This window comes from Athene noctua, chromosome 1, assembly GCF_965140245.1.
Source record: "Athene noctua chromosome 1, bAthNoc1.hap1.1, whole genome shotgun sequence".
Lineage (NCBI taxonomy): Eukaryota > Metazoa > Chordata > Aves > Strigiformes > Strigidae > Athene > Athene noctua.
Window position 1 is genome coordinate 251,519,577 of NC_134037.1, and position 17,451 is coordinate 251,537,027.

Here is a 17,451-nt window from a genome sequence, read left to right on the forward strand (position 1 = left end):
TTCTTACAAGGTCTTTGCAGTCTCCATTAATCATTTCTTTAGCTAAATCTGCCTGTTAGCATATTTCTGGCTTCCATTGGATGCTCCTAGCAGTTTCTTTAAGCAGCCCATGCATTTGTTTTTGACAGAGGTTGGCCTTAAGACAAAATCATCCATTCAAATCAATAACCATCATGCAACAATTGTTGACTAAGCCAATGTCTTCTCCTTCAGAACAAAGATCCAGTGGGAATACTGTATAATTTTAAATTTACTTTTATATCAGGACTCAGCTATGCAATCCTACTCTGTCTCTCTCCACCTTGTGGTTGTTTTGTATCATTGCAGTCAATTATTTTAGGGTTCAAACTGAACATTGTGTTCTTGTGCATAAATCAAATATTTAAGAATGCTACCTTTTTCCATTAAGTTATCTATCTGATGGATGATATAGATGAAATTTATCTTTGATAACTTTTAATGGAATAACTTCTGTCTTGCTCAGGAAAAGAGAAGCTGTTGATTACAACATGCTTTGAGTTTTCTATATCATGTCAGATATATTTTGTGATGTTTTGTCTTGAGATCTCAGCTAAGAACACCATAAAAACAAGATGCATGATCAGAAAGCAACCTTCAGTGGATTTTTTGTAAACTGTTAATATTCAAATATAAGGGAAAAAAAAATCTGATTCTGCAATCAAAGACAATAGACTATTCCCTCTTTCCTTTTTCCAAAGTTCAAATTGAAGTAGATCAACAAAAGACCAGTTCTTATTATCGCTGTGCTTAATTTTATAGCTAAGTGCCTGGTGACAGTGTAAATTGGGTGTTTTGGTTACCTCTGTAGCTCAAGGGCAGCTCATACTGTGAGTTAGTCATCTGAAGGCTGGGGAAGCCAACAGGTTCATCACCTAGATCACAGCTGGCAGTGGAAACAGCAGTATGTCCTTAATCCCACCTGCAAGTGCAAGTGCTACATCTTCAGCTGGAAAATGAACTTTGTCTTCAGTTGGGATTCACACTTATTTCTGGACTCTTTCTTGTGCTTAAATCACAAATACTATTTCCCCACCACCACCCCCGCCCCACTAGAAAAGATATAAAAAATTCAGGATTGCTCATTTTATTCAGTTTAAGAGTACTTAGCTGAAAAGAGCTGGAAGGCCAACATCTGTCATTTACGAGACTCTTGAGTTCCAAGGGATGAAGCAGGAATCATCTCGTTCCATGTGGTTAAAATGTTCTCTTGTTTCGACTTATGAAGTGGAAACTTGAACCTTACTCTAGAGCCTTGTAGTTAAAGCCTTTGGGAAGAAAAAGAGAGACCTGGAGGCCCTTCATTAATCTAATCAATACTGAATATTAAAGTATTCACAAAGTGGAGCACCTGGTCATTTTTGCCTCCCAGATAAATGCATCAACCATTATAATCATATTCATTCTTTCTTCTGTGCCAAATGAATGTTCATCGATCCCATGTAAAGTGGAATGATTTTAGCTTAAGAAAACAGATACAAAAGCATTTCCTTTCCCTAGACTCCACCTCACTGTGGCAATTAGGGCACCCCCATAGGAAGCATATATTCCAGGACCAGAACAGCTAATCCCCATAACACAGGTGCATGCTTTTTCCATGTGTTCCTAGATAAAAAAAGGATCAAGGAAGGGATAAGGGTGATCCCAGCTTTGCTATTTGTAGAACAGAACTATGTTGAGTATGCTCTGAGAAAGCCAACAGAAACTAGCCCTGTCAGTGACACAGAGAGATTCAGGTAATGAACTGGGATATGACTAAAGCATGAATTAGGCCTGGAGCTGCTCAGGCTTACCATGATTCAGCTCAGGTGGGTGGCTGGTTTTATTGGTAAGCATCCTCTGAGCACCTGCAGTAACAAATAGCTAACTATTTCGACTTTTTTTTTGTTTTTTTCTATGCTATTATGTAAGATACTTAATCAATAGATATTTTTTCCTTGATTAATATTTTCTATACTTCTTTCTATGCCTGTAATTTGGGGCTGCTTTTCTTCCAGAATAAAATTTTCACAAATCTATCAGTAGTGCAGGGTTTTTAGCAGGTGAGTCATTAATTATTCATTTTGATAAGTGTGACCACTGCTGTGAAACAGCCCCAAGAGGATTTCCAAAGGACCATTTGGTAATAAATATTCAACAATTTGTAATGTTTAGTTGTGATTCATGTCCCAGTACCCATCAATGGCTGGACATGTCCACTGTCCATACATAATATCTCCTTTCACCATCATTTAATGACATCAAAATCATGCACTGCACCATCTTGAAACAGAAAATTAACAGAATTTTAAAGTCACCTTGTCAACTCTAAGACAACACTTCAGACCTGTAAGTCCATAAACTCTCTTTAAATGCTTATTAAACCTTATAAATGATGCTTCTACTCCAGTGGAGCTGCTCTCATTAACAGTGTAAGATGATTTGGTTCATTATTTGCAAGTGGAAGTGAGGCAGAACAGAAAGATGTGTGGAAAAATGACAGTGGCATTAGGCAGCATACTCTTAAAAGGATAAAAATGATAGTTGGGAGGTATTTTTGACGCTAACCACACAGTGAGTAACCAAATGAGATGGATTTAGAATCTAGCAATGTGGGTTTTGTTTCTCATCAGGCAAATTCATATAATCCTTGTCAAGCTGATTTTGCATAATTTTTAAGTAATAGAAACATGAAAATAATACTTATACCAAATATATGTGAGAATATGAATCATCAAAACTTTTTAACAAGTGTTTCAATCTGTCATTTTTATGTGTTCACATCAACCCATGATTTCTGAGAAAGAGTTGAAAACTGAATGAATATTGACAACACCTTTCTCAGTTTAAACAAGCCCACGCAGACAGGAATGAAACTTTTGACTGTCAGGTGCTTCTTCAGTAAATGCAATGCTGATGACATGGTGACACCAAAGTGCCAGGCTGAACTGAGTCTGGCATCAGGAAAGTCATAGAGAAGACTATGAAACTCAGTATGAGTTTGTAGTTACTAGAAATGAGTAAATATTGCTAGAAATCAGTGAGTTTATTTTTTTCCTTCAACCTTCTTTATTTCTCATTTTATGATGTGGTAGAAAAATATGTATGTTTCTTCAAATGAGATTGACAAGCATGAAGAGTGGGAAAGAATGAGGATAAGGAAGTAGGTGTCGAAGTTGACAGTATAAGGAACAAGAAAAGAATTACCTTGGATTTCTCTGATACTTAAATTACAAATAGTTATGCTTTCATTTACTCTTTCAGTAGCACAACTAATATTAGCGTGAAGCACTCAACTGTGAAAACAATGTAAAAGAGATTCCTTATATTAAGTATTTAAAAACTGTCAAATTTGGAAAGTAATTATTAGACCACCAAAATCTGAACTGGATGAAACATTCATATTGATAGGTTAAACAAATGAATTAGCTCGACTATTTATAATTTTTAAAAATGAGCCTCTCTGCTACCTAAAATTTTACAATGAATGAAGTGATCCAGTGAATAAAAAATGCTGCATTGTTAGTTGCAGAGGCTGGATTGATTTTACTTAACTTTATCCTTCTGAAAGTTAAGCATCTTTTCTAGGCTAGTTGACAAGACTCCATCTATAGCCCATGCAGGAAGAGAGACACTCCCAGAAAGTAATTTATCAACTACTAAGATTCTGTCTGAGATAGGAGATGTCCTCAGGATGTACCCGTCTCTTTCCCTTGGCAGTTGAGTAAGGCTGCACAAATCTCTTTGGTGTGATGCCTAATGTCTGGATGGTTAATGTTAGGTTAGATAAGTTGATTCCTGCCCTAAGTTCTTCAAGTTGCTTTGAGTTATAAGGGACTGTAGAGTTTTCACACTGACTCTAAACAGAGAACTCTGTTCAATTGAAAGGGTGAATCACTCATTATGGATATGTAAAAATAATTAATATAATTTTTAGAAAGAATAGTTATCAGTAACATAACATGAGAAATTCTAAATATTCCAGTATTTATAAGACTCTTGTTTCAAGCCCTCTCTTGCTTCCAGTATACAATGAATAAGAGCAGTTGTAGAGTTTGGACTCCAGAAATCTCAAATCTATTACTACTTTCTTTGTAGTGAATCCTCTTCACCTATAGATTTTTGACAGAAAAATTATTTTTCATCTAAATGAAAGCTACTGTATTAGGAAAAAGCTTACTGAGTGGAAGGATAGAATCATAGAATCATTTAGGTTGGCAAAGACCCTTAAGACCATCAAGTGCAGCCATTAACCTAGCACTCCAAGTGCACACTAAACCATGTGCTTAAGTGCCACATATACATGTCTTTTAAATAACTCCAGAGATGGTGACTTGAAGATCGTTGCAGGTGCACTTGCCCAATGAAAATAGGGCTTCTTGGCTACTGAAGTGTAGCATGTCTTGATAGTCTTTATCAGAGCTGCACTGTAGTTGGGACCTTTGGCCAGTGGGAGCCGCTATTGACCACAGATCGGGTTCGGCCTGGGAAGAGTCCCTTGGGAGAGCCATTTTGAGCTAGTCCCCCTGGAGCAGCACTCTCTGGTCGAGGACTCTCTCCTTGGGTCAGGAAGTCGCCCAAGGAAACTCCTTGAGTTCCCCAAGGTTGAGAGTCCTCGCTTCTTAGGAAGCAATAGGGTGTTTTGGGTTGTCGTTAAACCCTAGGAAGTGATAGAGCAATTTGGGTTGTTATTAATCCCTAGAACTGATAGAGTGCTTTGAGTTGCCTTAAACTGTAGAAAGTGGTGTTTTTTTCTGTGTTTTGGGTTGTTGTTAAACCCTAGGAAGTTGTTTTGCTTTCCTCTCGCGGACATTTGAACCTGTAATTGAATAGTTGCAGAGGGCTGGTTGATTGTGCTGATAATAAATTTGTAATTTTTGATGGTGGTTTGTTTATTTGAGAGCCTCTGTAACAAAGATGCCTAATGAGATGGTATAGAAGATGCCTAAGAAGGGAGTAGAACTTTCTGTGGCACCTCATTATCTCTGTCCAATGTGGGCTGCACCTCAACTGCAAGACCCAGTCAGTGTATGAGAAGGGACGTGTGCTAAACTCTCTTATAGCCAGTTTCCCCTCTATATAGGGCTTCACATGGCTCTAAAATGTCTTCATAAAATGTTTTGATTGTCCTCAATATATGCAGCAAATAGAACTCTAATAATGGAAGTACATTTTGACATGTCTCAGAGCACAGGGTGCTGAAGAGATATGCATAGAGTCTGTTTAGTTGGATATGATGGCTGAAGTTACATACTTTAGATCTGCTCATTAGTGTGCCTTTAGCCTGAGAAACCATATCCAACTGATAAAAAGTATTTTTCACAGCTCTGCTCTGACATGCTGCTATCTCTATTTATTCTGTTCATTTCATGTGCTTGAAATCTTTCCATTTATCTAACAGTTACTCAAAATGGAGATCTGGTACCTCCTGAAGCAATATGACTCTCAGTGTGAGATGAATATGAAGGGAATGAAAAGGTGGTCCACATCAAGTTCTTCAAGGTATTTTAAAGGTCTTAAATGCGTTACCTAACCAAGTAGCTGTGACAGCCTAGAGATTTATTCAACAGAATAAACTGTAAATAAATAGAGGTAATTAGGTAAATAGGTAGTTTTACTAAATAAGACAAGTTGTCTTTTATCAAATCTTCCAAATACAGTTATTTATTTCTGATCCGTAATATTTAATAACATCACATTAAAGTTATATCAGGTGTTAATTGCCAGAACTAATTATGTCCTTATAGAAAAAAAGTTAATCATGCAACCATTGCAGAGCCAGGAATCAAAAAATACTAATTCTTCAGGATCTTATATCTGGCATTACATTAATACAAAGATAGAAGGTAAAAGAATTGTGGATATCTGGGACTGAAGAACATCTGGCTTATGAGGATATCTCATTAACAGATATTCAACATAAAGAAACAAACAAAACCCCCAGAAGACAGATGAAAAATAATAAACGAAATACCTAGATACAGACATTTTAACAAATGGGAGGTATCAGAGACTATACCTAAGGCTAGAGTTCTCAAATCAGTGAAGGTTCCACTGGAGCATAGCCTCAGAGAGCTTAGAAACTGATACCAGTGAGGAAACAAGATCACCATGGGTCTCACAGGAAATATAAAAGTCGTGGTATATGCAAAGGGAATTATGAAAATGTGAAACTTTTATGGTAGGCTTAGGGGAGGGGCTGAAGGTGGGCAAAGTGAAAGATCAAAGTGGATGGGAAAATATGACTAAAGTGGGTGGGTGAAAATGGAAAGGAGAGGCTAAACAGGCCAGTCCACATAAGCAGGCTCTTGGTCCATATGTCCTTCTGGTTGTGGTGGGTTGACCTTGGCTGGATGCCAGGTGCCCACCAAAGCCACTTTATTACTCCCCCTCCTCAGCTTAGCAGAGGGAATAAAAATATAATGAAAAGCTCATGGGTTGAAATAAGGACAGGGAGATCACTCAGCAATTACTATCACAGGCAAAACAGACTCAACTCAGGGAAATTAATTTAATTTATTGCTAATCAAATCAGAATAGGGTAATAAGAAATACAACCCTAACCTTAAAAACACCTTCCCCTCACCCCTCTCTTCTTCCCAGGCTCAACTTCACTTCCGATTTCTCTACCTCCTTCCCCCCAGCAGTGCAGGGGGTAGGGAACAGGGGTTGTGGCCAGTTCATCACACATTGTCTCTGACACCCCTTCCTCCTCAGGGGGAGGACTCCTCACACTCTTACCCAGCTCCAGTGTGGGGTCTCTCCCACAGGAGACAGTCCTCCATGAACTCCTCCAGCGTGAGTCCTGTCCACAGGCTGCCATTCTTCATGAACTGCCCCAGCGTGGGTCCCTCCCACAGGCTGCAGCCCTTCAGGCACAGGCTGCTCCAGTGTGGGTTCCCCACAGCATCACAAGTCCTGACAACAAACCTGCTCCAGCGTGGGGTCCTTGCTCCATGGGGCCACAGGTCTGCCAGGAGCCTGCTCCAGCGTGGGCTCCCCACAGGGTCACAGCCTCCTTCGGGCACCCGCCTGCTCCGGTGTGGGCTCCTCCCCGGGCTGCAGGTGGAGATCTGCTCCGCCATGAACCTCCATGAACTGCAGGGCACAGCTGCCTCACCATGGGCTGCACCACGCACTGCAGGGAAATCTCTGCTCTGGTGCCTGGAGCACCTCCTGCCCCTCCTTCTGCACTGACCTGGGGGGCTGCAGAGCTGTTTCTATCTCATATTCTCACTCCTCTCTCTGACTGCAATTGCTGTTGTGCAGTTGTTTTTTTCCCCACCCTTTTAAAATACGTTATCCCAGGGCGCTACCACCATCACTGATGGCTTGGCCTTGGCCAGCAGTGGGTGCATCTCGGAGCCGGCTGGCATTGGCTCTGTTGGACATGGGAGAAGCTTCTAGCAGCTTCTTACAGAAGCCACCCTTGTAACTCTTCCACTACCAAAACCTTGCCATGCAAACCAAATACACTGGTCAAGCCATACACTTAGTCACTACAGTCTGTCATGTCCTGTTAAACTGTTCCTGTCTCTTCTCTGTGTGATATTACTCTATCATGTGTGATTTGCTAGTGAACCTCAAACAGGAGCAGCCCATGAGCAAGAGACTTAATCTGGCTAGACCCAAGTTTGGGGCTGTGTCTGGGTGTTTATTCTAGACATGTCTGCAGAGCCAGGGCTCAAGGAGCTCACAGGTGTGCCTGTGCCCATAGATTGGGAGAGTAAAGACACTTTTATGTTTGTGAGAGAGCTCTAATCCTGATCACCTGAAGAGTGGACACAGGATCTGCCCCTGGTGCTATTCACAGTGATGAAAGTGCTGCTGGTGCATTTATGGCTGCCAGTAAAGATGCTACTCTTTCTCTCTATTTGTTGACTATACGGCTGGATGCATGTCTGTGTGTGTTATACAGGTGTTTGTGCATTGTGTGTGTATCTGCATCTTTACAATACATGTTTAGCCTTGCTGCTGGCAGCCCATACGATTGGAAGCAGGAGCAAACAGATTAGAGAGGAGAAATCCCCTGGGTCTTCAAGTCCTCCAGATTTGACTTCCCTTAACAATTAGAAACCGAATATCATCTAAATGCAATGTTCAGAGTATTCAATGATTTGTGAAAGATGTTTTAAGCTCTGGTTGTTAAATTTATACAAAAATTAGTATGTGGATTTTTAAATATAAACTCAGATTTTTAAAAAAAATCTTGATTAGGGAATAGTAATTATAGACATATACTTAAAACAGTTAATATTAAAGAAAGTTAGATGTATTCATAATATATACTCAAAGAAGCAGACAAAATCTAGGAGACATTGGTAATTAAAAACCACATGGAAACCAGGTGAATTTTAAAAATGAGGTGAATTTTTAAAAAGGGTAAAAGGTTAGACCTAGGTCCATCAGCTTCCCCTCCATACCAGAGACATTCTGGAACAGCATGTTAATTAGTTTGGACGCACCCTGAGGGTAGGGTGATAGGGAAGAGCTGACATGGATTTGACAAGAAAAAAAAAGTCATCTCAAATCAATCCAAGTTCTTTCTGTGGCAGGGTAATTGCCTAGTGGACAAGGGAGAAACTAGAAATTTGATATATCTTGACATTAGTAAGCATTTTTACACAGTCCCATTTGGCACTGTCATAAATAAACTATAGAGGAACACAGTCCAGCAGTAATTGTCACATGGAGGGTGCACAATGGTTTGAAAAGCTGAACTCAGTCACCAGCCAATGGGGACAATAAAATCTGGAGGATTTTCCAGTAAAGTTAACCAACATAATTAACAATATAATACCAATTACTAAATGAGTAGCAAAAGACATTACCAGTATAATTAATTGATTGAATAATTAAGTAATTGTTATCAAAAGGAAGGCTTTCTAGGGAGTCCATTGAATCTTTGTCATTGGAGGCATTTAAGAGTGAGTTAGACTACTGTAGCTAGGCTATTGTAAATTTGATGAATAGATATAACTAGAGAGATGTTTGATGCTCCTTGTGCCTCTATGATCTCTTTGCTACTTTCTCCTTGGTTTTGTCACAGGTTCTGACATTATTTTGGGGTGTAACTTGCTTGTTTCTTACCTTAAGCTATACTGTGTTTTATAGAGGCCTTAACATCTTTCACATGATCTAAAATAGAGGCACTGCCTGGTAGAGTTTAGAAAGGTTTTGAAATGAAATCACTGTGTAAGCACAAATTTTGTCTCATTATGTATCAAATAAGAAGTTATTTGCGCCATAATTTTCTAGCGATAGCTAGAAGTTAAAGAGTTATCAGGCTGCCTATTGTGTATGTGCATATATAGAAGTATTAAACAGAAAGATTGTATATAATTTCCTTTAATTATATCTTTGCCTATTAAAAGCCAACTGAATGCATTTTGTACCACATGATCAATGGTGTTAAATCACTTGCATTTCATTGCTGAAAATTTATTTTTGAGATTCAGTACTTGAGGCTATAATAGATTTCCTAATTGTAAATCTCAAAATTATGTTCTGCCTAAATTACAGTGTAACTTGCAGCAGAACATGCTTTGTATCCAAATATAGGGTTTCATGTTTTGTGTGAACTGCAAAAGCATTCTGTTAAAGATGGTTTTGCATAAACTTGCATTTGTTTTACTGTATTCAGTGTGTTTATAGAATAATTATATTTATGTAACATCTTTCTTTCCCACTACACACACACATGAACACACTGAAAGAACTTCAAAGTTGTAAAGTCAAATATTTCAATACAGGAACTCAAGAGTTCTGAAATTCTGTGGGTTGAGGTTTTTTGTTGTTTGTGGGTTGTTTTGTTGGGTTTTTTTTAAAGCCATCTGCTAGGTGAACATCATCAGGCAGTGTTTGATTACACAGTCTCATAATCATCTTTGTGTTTACAAGGCTCTGCTCTTGAGTGTGGTCTTGGAGCTGCTCTTAGCTGACAAATAAATACACTTGGCAAATCACACGCAAACTGTAGAGAAAGATTTGTTTCCTTATAATGAAAAGAAAAGCAAATGTTGTCTGTAGCTAATGGCAGTCAAAATGCTCTCAAAATTTTTCATTTCCTGCCTTTACAAACAGACATTAACCTCAAAAAAAAAAACCCACAAAAAAACACAAACCCCAAAACCAACCAACCCTGCAGTGTGAGAGCTTAGAGGAATCTACTAGGCCGCTTAAAATACGGCACCTATTCAGACACATTCGTTATGTTGCATGTATTGAGATGGCTGCTCCTAAGCAGCTTCCCACCCAGTGTGCAGACACCCAGTAGCATTTTTTACCTAAGTGGTGAGATTCTTCCTATAGTTAGGGAATATTCTCAATGTAACCTGTCAAAATAGCTAAGCAAAGGCTTCCAGAAGTACTCTGCTTCTTCTGGCCTACATCTGGGCTGCCCCAATGTTTTGGGTTTTCTTCTGCAGACCAAAATGGAGGAGGGAAGGGATGTGAGATAGAGGTAACCTGGACCTTATCCCATCATTGAGTTAAAAATAAGGCATTTTGCCACAATGTGTAGTTAGCTCATAAAACAACTCTCAGTACTGTAACTCAGAATGAGTCACTTCTCAAACTTCTCACTAGTGTTAGTTGTTGGATCAGGGTGAACTTAATGAAAAAGATGAAAATTTTCTTCCCAAGAAAACACTTTCCACCAAGTTAAAATACTGTCATTTATCCCATTTGAACTTCTAGGAGTGCAAAGTAATTTTCAGTTAATGAAACCAGTCCTTAAAGTGTTGAAACAGCTTTAAATTTGAAGTGTTTAAGTGACATAAGTCTGTAATTAAGTGAAAGCAGTTTTATAGGAAGGAGCATAAACATTTGCATCTTTGGACCATAAGCCATCTTAGCACATTTGCTCCATTTATGAGTCTAATATGTGTGAGCATAGCATAGGGAATCCAGGTTAGTGGGACAACCAGCATAAAATCAATATTATATGACAAATATTTATCCTTCAAATAGGTTCAGTCTTCCCACTCACCTATAATCTTTGTTCACTTTTTGAATTTCCTCTTTTGCCTTCATAATTAACAGGTTTCCTATTTGCCCCTAAACAGAATGACCTTCAGCTGGCTTCTTTATCAGTCTGTGCCTTGGTTCATACTCTTCATGGAAGACAGTCTCTGCATGGGTTAGCCACCATTAACACTTGAGCTTCCATTGAGTCATATGGCCTTTGGTTCAAGTCCTGTCTGATTTCCTAAACCAAAGCCAATGTTTATGCACATGTTTCTGTCTTGCATATAAATGATGAGGCCTGAAAACCTACATGAGTGAAAATTTGAGACTTATTTCCCATCCGTGTTTTCCCAGTCTGGGTAGCCAAAGAACTGGCCCATATAACAAAAATTACCTTAAACCCAGCATTTTGAACTTTGTTCAAAAATATGTCTAGCTAAAGACTCAGTTTTTCTGAAATACCTAGAAAGCCATTCTCATGGATGGTTAAATTAAGCTCAGCGAGGACACAGTGAGGAGGCCGTTGGAAAAATTGTATCTCGGGTAGGCATCATCAATAGATTCAGGAACAGCTATACATAAAACAGAAACCACAGTCATACTGCGGTTATTCTTGCTTTACACAATTATTTCCATTCAATTTGTCACCTTTGCTTAAGTTCTGATTCATCTCACCTGTGTTTATATACCTAACAGAGGTACTTAAGTTGGAAGCATAAACATACTTAACAGTTAATGAGAGAGAAAGGCACCTCCCCAGGATAATTCAGAATTACAGTCTCAACCCACAGTAGATGCTTGTCTCTGTCCTCTGACAACAGCCACTGCCTACAGCAATCATGCTCCCAAATTAGGTCCTTCAGTTAATTGGGTCAATCAGGATCTATCTGGGGCATTGTCTTAAATTAGAATAAGCGTTGCTCCTCTTTCTTTATGCTTTTTTTACAGTACCTCAACAATAAAATCTTATACTTGATTAGTTTTTGTTCTGTGCTACAATCTAATATAATAACACAGGGTAAGCAAATAGCTAGTTGATATTATGCTGTGATCCTGGCAGACTTTCTAAGTCAATTAGGGTCAATGTAGATCAGGTTTACGCCTGCAGGGAGTAGTCATAGCCATACACTAAACGATTCAGAGCAGCAGCAGAGAATATGGTAGCAGGAACAATAGGACTGCCTTGGGTCTTTGTATTAATTTAAAAAATACAGTGGAGGAAAATGCATGAATGAGTTAGTAAGACTTTAGCTTTCTGGTCTATGCAGAAATGCTGGTTCCAACTTGCAATATCCCTAGTCACAATAGCTACCCAGAGGGTATCATCAGCTGGACAGCTGTATGTCTGCAAATGCTGACTGTACTTAGTATATTGGCAGGGACTTTGGGGATGGACGCCAGAACTTATGCACGTGGTTGTTAAATTTTGAATCTGAACCCTCCAACAAATAGTGTAAACATAACTTCAACACAGCAGGGACAATTCTACATGAGCATTATGCTTCTTTTCCAGGAGGAATGTTGACACTAATTCTTATAAAAAAGGAATGAGCACAGGGAGTCTGTTGACTGCAGTGTAGCTGAAATAGGTAAACAAATGAAATCCTATTGCTACAGGAAAGATATGTCAGACCCTAATGATGTGACAGTAAGCACCAATCACAAGGTATTTGGAAAGACAAAGAACAAGGGTTAAATCACAGATGTGACAGTTCATCTTCCTTTCTTATACATTACATATCAGGAATCATGCTCAAACACTAGAGATGAAGAGCTGTACAAGGCATGCAGGTGACTTCCATACACCCAAAGGCTGTATAGATGTATTTTTAAAGGGTGAACTGAAGTTCTGTTTCATAGCAGAAAAAAAATAAAATTGAATTTGTTGGACTCAAACAAAATATCTGTAACACATTACCTCCTTAGTCTTTTTTCGTCATCTGTAAAATAGGAGTAACAATCTATCCAGCTGCCCACTATCTATGCAATGAGATTCCCATTCAGAGATTTTAAGGCCAGAGGCTCAAATAGTTCGTCACATCTGATACGCTTGGATGCATAAAATATCATTCATTATTCCTGTCTTTAGCCTAATAATTGGCATTTGAATAAACAGTGGACTATTTTGTAAAGAGTCTGAGCTGTTTTGGAAGACTATAGGACATGGAGTCTATCTTTCCTGATAGCTTTTGATTAAAAATATATGTCTCATTTACAGCTTGAATTGATATGGCTTCAGCCACTGTTTCTTGAGATGTGTTTCTTCCCTAGTCTGTAAATCTCACAGGGGTAGCACAGTGGGCTGTGAACTCAGTACCACTAGATATACATGTAATAAGAGCAAGAATAGTTCTTCATTTTACTCAGCTGCAGTAATAATAATATTTGATGTGGGGAAATATGGGGGAAGGGTTTGATCTAAAGGCATTTGAGTTACCAGCAGTTCTCCTCAGCCAGCCTTAAATGTACTAACGTTCCCACTTTCAGTTGGTAAAGGGGGAAATAATGATAAGTGTCACATTACAGGGTAATTTGAGCCTGTTCATTATAAGCGTATGGGAGAGATTTTCTCAGCAGTGCTAGCACCAGAACACAATGCAAGTCCAAGAGCAGCAAATCACTACAATAACCCAATGGTCAAAGAAATTAATTCAGATAAAGAATAAGAAATCCCAACAGTTTTAATTTCCTTTTATCCTTTCAGACATAAAAATGACATTTAAAGACAGTCATTACAGTGTTCTTTTCAACTGATAAAGAAACAAACCTCTGCTACCATTTTTTAACCCTTCCTTTGCTATAGTTGAACCAGTTTATGTTCATTCTGCTTCAGAATCAACTGATAGGGTAGAATTACAGCTCCAGCCCTGTGTATTGGAATATGGGTATGTTGACAGAGGTGGGCTAATGTCTGTGTTTGGCACAATACCTCTATGTCATGTGAAGACACACGATTTAAAAGCAAAAAACCCCCTAAAATATTGCAGCTTTTAAAGCATGCTCCTCTGCCAATTCTGCTAGGCTACTTTTTGAAAGAAGGAACAGGACTGGAATATGGCATTATTTACATGAGTAAATATCCCAGTAAAAGTAGGAAATCCTGAAATTTATTGACCTCCAGCTTCATTTCTCTGGTCCTATATTGCTGGATTGTAGCTGCTGAAAGGAAAGGAGAGGAACTTTTTAACTTCCTTACACAGAAGAACAGATATAAGTGATGTACCTATAAGGCTAGGGCACATCTTCCCTTGTTATTGAATATATTTCATATCTGGAGTAGTGACAGAGTTGTGGACAGAGTCAGAAAAAAAGCAAGCAAACCCAAAATGCTCTTTAAAGATTTTCATTTTAGGTTGTTACAAAGGAAAAATATCATTGATTATCACCACAGTCATACATGGTTGAATTAGGAAGGCTTATCTCCTGTGTCTGTCAATTTATACCACAAATGACAGTATGAATACAATAGCATAGTACCTGAAGGATACTATAAATTGCAGCACACCACACTATTTTGCTTTATATATTTCTGTCTTGGGAAAAAAATGCATCCCTAATGAGGACCGAGTCATGTCCCATGCTGCTAGAGACAGAGTCCACAGAGCTGAGCTTTTCCAAGAATTCCAAGATGTATCTAAGAAGCAGAGAACAGTGAGTCATTTTAGCTACAGAATGATTTTAATTGACACTTGATTTTGGAAGCAGCTTATTTATATTGAGTATTTTGTCTGTCACAGTCAAATACATTTCAAATACATGTCTACGTATTTTCTTTTGCTGTAGAAATCTTTTCACAAAGGCTAAAACTCTCAGCACAGGTATAAGGATGTTTATAGACAACTGAATTTGGAGTATTTGCTGTTTTTCAGAAAAGCTTGGAATTGTTTTTCTGTATTATTTCAAGATTTAATATTTAAAAAAAAAAAAAGAAAAAAAGTCCTTGCAAGATTGATTAATAATCTTTATTTATTGATCACAGTGTTTGAAATGTGGAAAATCAAAGCCAGCGTTTTAGGAAACAAGAGCTCTCAGTAAACTGCGTAACAGCTCAGCATTTTATATAACATGTTTGCTGACATGTCTAAAATACCAAATATCAAAATATAAAAATTCAACAGCCTTTTGGAAAAGGAAAGAAATGTCTGAAAAGTAAAAAATTAATTTGAAATCAGATGCTTAAAGGCCTGCTCAATTTAACATGACTCTTAATAATGCAGATATTTTCTTGTAAAATTCAACTGTTTTAATAACATTTTGTTTAAGTGTTTCCTACCTTTTAACTGTAATGATAACCTTTTTTGCAGGTGCAGTGATTATCTAAGAGTGTGGCTACTCTACTTTCATGACCATTTGTGGAGGTAGAGTTGTATTCCAGAGACGTACAGGAGGCACAAAAGTGCAAATGGCTTAGATCTAATCATTCATACTACACTTTTGCAGTAAAGTTTCCATCTATTTCGTAAATTATGGGTCTATTCTGCATAAGGTCAAAACTGTCCCATTTCAACTTACAAAAACCTTCTTTCTTCCTCGAGATTAAATTGCCAATGATTTATTTTGTGAGCTGCTGGACTGGAGTACTCTAACACTCTGTATACTGTCAGTTGTCTGTCTATAATGAACCCAGGATAATATCTGTTTATAAAAATGAAGTTACGTTTTATGAAGCCCATTATTTAGAACTGTAGTTAAGATTTTTAGATCTGTCTTTAATAGTGAAACAAATCTGCAGGGTTAACATATCATTAAGACTTTTCCAGGTGTACGCAATAATGTGATAATAACATCTCACAGAAATAAGAGTCTTTTCCCCATTTGACAGTCCATTAAATGTATCAGTATCTTTATTAGTAGTATTAAAATTGTGATTTTGATCACAGTCTTTATTCACTGTACGAGGAGCTGTACAGATATATATTAAAAATTCCTATACTACAGTTAGATTATAAATTAAGCTAGTATCTATTAGGTGACCTTTATCAATAAGTTTATATTCATCAGCTTAGTAGTTAAATAGTTAATTGCACATATCATGAACCTGACACATCCACAGATGTGGATGGTAAGTTACTTACTATGGTAAGTCTTCATAGGATTACTACCCCAAGCTGAAACCTTTTCATCATTTCTGAAGTTGCCTCTTCTCTGCTTTTCCCCACTCCGTTTTCTTTCCTTAATATGCACCCCAAAGTTGCATCATGTTAAACTTCTTGATTTTCAGCAATTAAGTCAGGGTGAACCTTTTAAAGGGGAGTGTGACAAACTGTCAAATGCAAGGCTCCCCAAGGCGAAAGAGGCTAGACCATCAACATGGGAGAGGCAAAATTGTTCTTTAACTCTCTGTCCTGGTTGGAGCACAGAGGTCAACTGAACACCACCCAGCAGCTCCCTCACTCCTTCCCCCTCAGGAATGGGAAAGAGAAACTAAAACAAAAGGCTCTAGATAAGGATAGAGAAGGATAATTCACCCATTATGGTCATAGACAAAAGACAGGCTCCTTAGGGGAAGAAAAAGAGCATCAATTTAATTTAAACACCACTGCCACCAATACTTACGAACAGTAGGAGAGAGAAATACAACCTCATCTTAGAAACACCTTCACTCCACCCCTCCCTCTTCCTGGGGATCAGCTTTGCTCCTGATTTCTCTACCTCCTCTCCACCAGCAGTGCGGGGGGGGCAGGAGATGGGGTTTATGGTCAGTTCATCACTCATTGTTTCTACCACTCCTTCCTCCTCAGGGTGAGGACTCCTCACACTCTTCCCCGGCTCCATTTTGGGGTTCCTGTCATGAGAGACAGTCCTCCATGAACTCTCTCCGACATGAATCTTTCCCACAGGATGCAACTCTTCCCATGCTGCTCCAGCATGGTTCCCTTTTATGCACTTCAATCTTTCCAGCGACAAACTACAACAGAGTAGTTCCCTCAGAGTTGCAGCCTTCTTCAGGCAGCTGGTTCCAGCATGAGGTTCTCCACGGGCTGCAGGTGGGCATCTGCTCCACCAGTGACCTCCATGTGCTGCAGGAGCACAACCTGCCCTCTCACCACAGCCTGCAGGGGAGTGTCTACTCCAGCACATGTTCCATGCCCACCCCCCCACCCCCCTTTCTTCCACTGACCTCCATGTTTCAATAGATGTCTCTATTACAAGTCCTTCTCACAACTCCCTCTCTTCCTCCCAGGTTCACTTTCTTAGATATATTATCACAGAGGCATGGCCACCATCGCTAATTGGCTTGTCCTTGGCCAGAGTAGGTCTGACTTGGAGCCAGAGGTGGGGAGCTTCACCAGAGCCACCATTGTAGCCCCTACCCCTGCTACCAACCCTCCCCCCTGCCAACAAAGCCAACATACAATCTATTCTATGTCATAATTAAATGCTTTGAAAACTCAGGTTTGTAATAAAAGAGGATGTTAAGAAAGCAAGTGGTCATTGCCAAAACATGATGTTGCCGAGCCAAATGGAACTTGCTAGAGACATATG

The 17,451-nt window shown here is 38.8% G+C and overlaps 1 long non-coding RNA gene across 2 annotated transcripts in view; it reads left to right on the top strand.

The window, feature by feature from the left end:
- Positions 1-17,451, top strand: part of LOC141973640 (uncharacterized) — a 42,247-nt gene that overhangs the window by 20,324 nt on the left and 4,472 nt on the right. The window contains exon 3 of one of the 2 annotated variants that reach the window (XR_012635580.1): positions 5,399-5,482. The exons of the other annotated variant lie outside the window; for it this stretch is intronic. This is a non-coding gene — a long non-coding RNA (uncharacterized LOC141973640). Of the gene's footprint in view, positions 1-5,398; positions 5,483-17,451 lie in introns of those variants that run through there. 2 annotated transcript variants of the gene reach the window in all.